The sequence below is a fragment of the Culex quinquefasciatus genome, chromosome 3, assembly GCF_015732765.1.
Source record: "Culex quinquefasciatus strain JHB chromosome 3, VPISU_Cqui_1.0_pri_paternal, whole genome shotgun sequence".
Lineage (NCBI taxonomy): Eukaryota > Metazoa > Arthropoda > Insecta > Diptera > Culicidae > Culex > Culex quinquefasciatus.
In genome coordinates, this window is record NC_051863.1 from 44,530,226 (window position 1) to 44,537,725 (window position 7,500).

Genomic DNA, 7,500 nt, shown 5'->3' on the forward strand with positions numbered 1-7,500 from the left:
GGCATAGTTCACCATCTTTCGGGTCACATCCAACGCACTCGCGGTAGTTATGGCATCGAGTGCCTGGTATAACAACCGGGGATGGAGGGACGAGCAGAGAGTCTCATCCGTAATCCCGCACAAGTTTCAAGTTATGTTTTTGCGCCTTTGGTGTTTCAACTGAGTACCATTGGCTCGCGCGCAAGATAGACTTCTTGGTCCGTGTTTCAAGACGGGTCCCGAAGGTACCTCGATATTATCGTTGCCTCAGCCGTCACTGGGAGTGACGGTCTGCGTGGAAATCCATCACGCGTCCGGCTGCACACCACGCAACGGTAAGTGCCAGGTTACGATGTTCGTCTTTCGACCTGAGCGTCGCTACTGTGGGACTAACAACCAGATGCCAAGGGGCAATTGCCGGACCTGTAGTCGTTTTCTTGACTAGCGGTTTCGTAATGGATCGCAACGTCCTCGTAAAGCAGAAGATAAATACCCTTCAGCAGACCAGTGAAGGCCAGCCACATTGGCATATCTCCGCTTTGGATAATCGAGTTCAACGGGCTTGACCCTAGGCAGTTTCACGTACTTTTGACTCTCTATTCAGAGTGCTTTTCAACTTTCCCTCACGGTACTTGTTCGCTATCGGTCTCGTGGTGATATTTAGCTTTAGAAGGAGTTTACCTCCCACTTTGTGCTGCACTATCAAGCAACACGACTCCATGGAAAAATTTTCCACCATCAGCGCCGTCCTACGGGCCTATCACCCTCTATGGGAGTAAAAGCCACATTCTAGTTGAACTTGGACCTTACGCTGGGCATGGCAGATGACAAATTTTCCAGTACACGGAACCGGGTAGACACACAAGTGCATCACCCCTACGTGCTGAGCTCATCCCTTTTCGCTCGCAGCTACTCGGGGAATCCTTGTTAGTTTCTTTTCCTCCCCTTCATAAATGTTAGGGGGTAGTCACACAATATTTGAGGCCACGGTTTTAGACACAGTGTGTCCTCGAGTCAAGTTTGTACGCGCGCACCGATGTGGTCGTCGCACTCGAACCGAGGATCTTAAATGTTTTGCCACCACATAAGGTAGCAAAACACCATGCTGCGTGCGTACTCTCGTATACTGTATCGATTTTAGACCCGGGAGCCACCCGGTCTACCTCAGTGCACCGCCCCAGCAGTCGTGAAAGCCTCATTGCTCGGAATCTGTGCAGTCTTTCCAAGCTTGTTTATAACCCTTATAATCATTCTAGATACGCTCTAGTCATTGTAATATTATCACGACTGCAACCTTTCTTAGTCATTTGTTACATTTTTATGACTGCAACCCTCGATCGATACCTACGAGAGTACAACACAGTTAGATGTATAAATACAAGCACTCAAAATTGTGTACATCGCGTTGTACGATGTGTATTATGCGTTCAACTTGTCAATGTTCATGTGTCCTGTAGTTCACATTATGACTCGCATTTAAATGCGGTCTTCATCGATCCACGAGCCGAGTGATCCCCTGCCTAGGGTTTGATGGTTTGTTATGCATTCGCATGTATTCAAAAATGAAACACTGTTTTGATGGTTGCACAGTACTGCAAGAGTTCTGTACAGGATGACCAGACCTACCGTGCGTGTTTGCACGGACCACGCGTACCGTGGTAGCGTAGCGCGTTATAAAATGAACCTATCACGCGCTCACTCGGTGCCGCGATATTGACTAGCCAGCCTTTTGGTAGTTTACTCCGAGAGCCATCCATACTACCTCAATGTACCGTCCCAGCCGGGTAGTCAAAACGGCTGGCTGTGTGCACGCTCTCGGTGGTAGATACGTACATGCATCTCCGAGTGCGCACCGCTCCGCAGAACCGCGTATGACGTTCCCGGTTCGATGGTGTAATTTTCATATACGCTCATGAACGACAAAAAATACACCTCTGTGCGCGCACACGACAGCCCTCACATCGACACACGAGTCGGAGTACACTCGACTCACCTCAATGTACCGTCCCAGAAGGGCAAAATTCACATGTCCAAGCCAAGCCAACTTTGCTTCTTAAGCCAACTTGGCTTAACATCCCTTAAGCGAATTTGGCTTAACGACGACACCTCTGTGCGCGCACACGACAGCCCTCATATCGACACACGAGTCGGAGTACACTCGACTCACCTCAATGTACCGTCCCAGAAGGGAAGTCAAAGCGGCTGGCTGGGTGCGCGCTCTCGGTGGTAGATACATGCATGCATCTCCAAGTGCGCACCGTTCCGCAGAACCGCGCATGACGTTCCCGGCGTATCCCAATTAGGAATAAATGTGCATCGAATAAGCATTTTACGTGCATTAAATGTAAATTAGGTGCAATTTGTAAAATAAAATGCATGGGAAAGAATGTACACCGAATGTCCACTGAATTCCCATCGAATGTGTAAAATGCATTAAAATGCATTCGAAGTGAGCCACCCTTGGGGCCCCTTCTATATTGGTTATGCTTGGGTATGTATGGGAAGCAGGCCCAAGGGAGGTCACTCCCAACAATGTTCATCGATATAAAATTCGATGCCATTTAAATGCAAGCAATGCGCATCGAAATTAATGTTTACACATCTCAATTCATCTATGTAGTCCGTTGGACGTTTTTGTCTAGAAAGCCTGGGTTAGAGACCCTCCACATCCTTAAACATGGTTCTCCCACGTTCCTCCAAGCATCATTGTCCGGTTCAACTATTACCAAGCCATGGACCCGCGGCAGCACGAGCTGGCAGTGTTTATTCATGTCATGGGTATGCGTAGTCAACGCTACCTACTGTGTCACCTCCACCCTTCTCGGTATACAGCATGGTGGCCGATGTCAACGCTACCTACTGTCATGTTTGTTGCATATTTTCGGGGCACGAAAATAGCAAAAAAGAACCCACATGAGTACTCTCTCAACGACATTACGTGCACAACGTACCCGTCGAATCGGAGCAAACCATTCGAGCTCGAAAAGGCAACCTGAGCGGATCAAGGTATAACCTTTCACCAACTCGCAATTCCTTTCCTGACACCATTAGCATCTATGGGGCAAAAAAAAAGGCACGCCCTGCAGTGCAGAGCGTGCCTAGTTCACTAAGGCTTCGCATATCTGACGCGCTGTGAGATCCAATCGTCGGGATGCCAGCAGGGAACGAGTACTGGGTACTCAACTGCTGGCGACGAAAGGAGGTAATTTCACAACGAACCCCTAGGGGTACTGTGCTCTGAGCAACCGATGTAGAATCAATCGTCAGTGGTAGCACAGCTGTGTTGCGTTCAATGCCGTGCCCTGGTGATATGATCTCTATTAGATCATTTCTTAACACGCCGAGGGCTTCGCGTATCTGACGCACGATGAGATCATTCGTCGGGATGCCAGCAGGGAACGAGTACTAGGTACTCGGCTGCTGGCGACGAAAGGAGGTACATCTCACATGCTTTGTCAAACGACGAACTCTCAGGTACTGTGCTCTGAGCAACCGATGTAGAATCAATCGTCAGTGGTAGCACAGCTGTGTTGCGTTCAATGTCGTGCCCTGGTGATATGATCACTATTAGATCATTTCTTAACACGCCGAAGGCTTCGCGTATCTGACGCGCTATGAGATCATTCGTCGGGATGCCAGCAGGGAACGAGTACTAGGTACTCGACTGCTGGCGACGAAAGGAGGTCATTTCACATGCTTTGTCAAACGACGAACCCTCAGGTACTGTGCTCTGAGCAACCGATGTGGAATCAATCGTCAGTGGTAGCACAGCTGTGTTGCGTTCAATGCCGTGCCCTGGTGCCGTGCCCTGTTGCCGTGTCCTAGTGATATGATCACTATCATATCACCTACCTCTTAACACGCCGAGGGCTTCGCATATCTGACGCGCTGTGAGATCAATCGTCGGGATGCCAGCAGGAACGAGTACTAGGTACTCGACTGCTGGCGACGAAAGGAGGTCATTTCACATGCTTTGTCAAACGACGAACCCTCAGGTACTGTGCTTTGAGCAACCGATGTGGAATCAATTGTCAGTGGTAGCACAGCTGTGTTGCGTTCAAAATCGACCATGAACCTGTAGTGCCTGAATGACAAACTCGTCACTCTAATGCTGCAACTACAAAGTTCACCTTACCTCTGACGTTATTACCGATGATTTGCTTCGCGTGACAGCACTGGTGTACTCATGCAGCGATAGAGTCGTAGGACTCTATCACCGGGAATCGAACCAACTGAAGCCGTACCTCTACTGCTTGGTTGAATTCGACTCGTTAGCGTTCAAATAGTACGTGCTCAGGCGTTTCCAAGCATTTGCCTCGCGTAACAGCACTGGTGTACTCATGCAGCGATAGAGTCGTAGAACTCTATCACCGGGAATCGAACCAACTGAAGCCGTACCTCTACTGCTTGGTTGAATTCGACTCGTTAGCGTTCAAATAGTACGTGCCTTAGCTTAGCATTTACGGTCTTTTCGCAGGGTAGCCATACGACTGCCTTCTGCTTTGCCATGGGTATGGTCAAACAAGAAACACTGTTTAATGGGTTGCACAGTATTGTGCGCGGATGATCAGCCGCACCGTACGTGAGTGTACGGACCACGCGAACCGGTGGTAGCGCATGTGGTATACGCGGACATAGGACGAACCTGCCGCACACGTTTGCGCTCGGTACCGCGATATAGGCTGACCAGCCAGGTATCGTTCACCCGATTGATGAGTATGTGCCGAACTTGTCGACACTGGTGCTCTCGAATGGGTGATACAAAACAACACATCACGCTCCAGAGATACGTGAAGCTTTGTAATGATCCTTCCGCAGGTTCACCTACAGAAACCTTGTTACGACTTTTACTTCCTCTAAATCATCAAGTTCGGTCAACTTCAGCGATTCAAATGTAATCCGGGAAGGACTAGCAAATGTTCACCTTCAAAGACCTCACTAAATAATCCATCGGTAGTAGCGACGGGCGGTGTGTACAAAGGGCAGGGACGTAATCAACGCTAGCTATTGACCAGCACTTACTGGGAATTCCAGGTTCATATGGACCATTTCAATCCATAATCCCGACTAAATGAGCATTTCAGTGATTTCCCGCGCCTTTCGGCGTAGGGTACACGCTGCTGCTCACATTGTAGCGCGCGTGCAGCCCAGAACATCTAAGGGCATCACGGATCGCTCAATCTCATTTTGCTCATCACAAGCAGATTATCAACCTCAATGAGTTGATGTATTATCAGGTCACACTACACCGCCGGTGGATGGATCGCGCACGACCGTGCGAACGGCCGACGTGCCCATCCGGCCGACGGGATCAACATCTGACTGCTGATAGCGTTCTATTTAATTTGATTGAGTCACCATGCACCACTACCCTTAATTTGGAGAAAGAGCTATTAATCTGTCTTACCTCAATAAGTTCGGACCTGGTAAGTTTTCCCGTGTTGAGTCAAATTAAGCCGCAGGCTCCACTCCTGGTGGTGCCCTTCCGTCAATTCCTTCAAGTTTCAACTTTGCAACCATACTTCCCCCGGAACCTAATTTTGGTTTCCCGGAAGCTACTGAGAGCACCATGATGTAGCGTCTCCCAATTGCTAATTGGCATAGTTTACGGTTAGAACTAGGGCGGTATCTTATCGCCTTCGATCCTCTAACTTTCGTTCTTGATTAATGAAAGCATCCATGGCAAATGCTTTCGCTTTAGTCAGTCTTACGACGGTCTACGAATTTCACCTCTCGCGCCGTAATACTAATGCCCCCAACTACTTCTGTTAATCATTACCTCTTGATCTGATTACAAACCAACGAAACGTAAGACCGAGGTCATATTCCATTATTCCATGCAAAAATATTCGCGGCCATTGATTGGCCTGCTTGAAGCACTCTAATTTGTTCAAGGTAATCTCAGCTGGGTTGGTGAAAACACTGTACCTGATAGGCAAGCGCCACCATATAGGCACCCAGTCTTATAGTCGCAACAATCCAGTGACCTACTACCATCATTAGGAGTAGCACCCGTGTTGGACAATAATAAACTTCGAACGTTTAAACCGCAACAATTTTAATATACGCTAGTGGAGCTGGAATTACCGCGGCTGCTGGCACCAGACTTGCCCTCCACTTGATCCTTACCGAAGGATGTATGCTCGGTTCATTCCAATTATAAAACATCATAAAAGAGTCTTATATTGTTATTTCTCGTCACTACCTCCCCGTGCCGGGATTGGGTAATTTACGCGCCTGCTGCCTTCCTTGGATGTGGTAGCCATTTCTCAGGCTCCCTCTCCGGAATCGAACCCTGATTCCCCGTTACCCGTTGCAACCATGGTAGTCCTCTATACTACCATCAATAGTTGATAGGGCAGATATTTGAAAGATCTGTCGCCGGTGCGAGACCATGCGATCAACAAAATTATCCAGATTTCAACTCAAGCATCACGAAGGACGATCGGTTTGACTAATAATTGCACAGGTTCCGCGAGGTCCCTGCATATTGCATGTATTAGCTCTAGATTTTCCACAGTTATCCAAGTAACTAGGTGAATGATCTTGTAAATTATAGCTGTTATACTGAGCCTTATGCGGTTTCACATTAAAACTGTTTGTACTTAGACATGCATGGCTTAACCTTTGAGACAAGCGTATACTACTGGTAGGATCAACCAGAATTCGTCAACATTATCACGTCACGCACGCTATGCGGGCATGAGGGTGGTCCGGGACCAGGCGAGGGTCCGCGCGCACCACCGTCTCATATAGTGTGTGTTGTGTGTAATGGAAATTACCTCACTCTTCCAACCTCACCACAACGCTCTTCCATCGTAAGACGTTGTTCCTCGATGTCGTATCATGCGCGCAATACAATCGTCAAAAGATTCCCATTCGTTTCGTGTGCGGCAAGCGCTGCAGAACTTGCAGCGCGCCTCCCCTTAAGAACACATAATACTCGCTACGATCGCCGACTAGCAGCGTGGTAGCCGTATGACGTTCATGTTAACAAAACACGGTCTCGCTCAAACATCACCTCACAGCCGAACCTCTCCCATTCCTCTTTCCGTCGTGTCGCACCACCTCTCACCATAGCCACAGCGCCAAGCGCGCTCTCGGGGTAGATACGTGCATGCATCTCCGAGTGCGCACCGCTCCGCATAACCGCGCATGACGCTCCTGGTTCGATGGTATAATTTCCATATACGCACACGACAGCCCTCATATCGACTCATGCGTCAGAGTGCACCCGACTCACCTCAATGTACCGTCCCAGCCGGGTAGTCTCAGCGGGCGTACGCTCATACGGTGGGACCGGTCTGAATTGTAGCGCACTCTCGGTGGTAGATACGTGCATGCATCTCCGAGTGCGCACCACTCCGCAGAACCGCGTATGACGTTCCCGGTTCGATGGTGTAATTTCCATATACGCACACGACAGCCCTCATATCGACTCATGCGTCAGAGTGCACCCGACTCACCTCAATGTACCGTCCCAGCCGGGTAGTCTCAGCGGGCGTACGCTCATACGGTGGG

General features: G+C 49.1%; 2 pseudogenes; both read right to left on the bottom strand.

Annotated features, from left to right (window-relative positions):
- Window positions 1-966, bottom strand: part of LOC119770869 — a 3,299-nt pseudogene extending 2,333 nt beyond the window's left edge.
- Window positions 967-1,358: 392 nt separating this feature from the next.
- Window positions 1,359-1,507, bottom strand: LOC119770865 (annotated as a pseudogene).
- Between the last annotated feature and the right edge of the window lie 5,993 nt (window positions 1,508-7,500).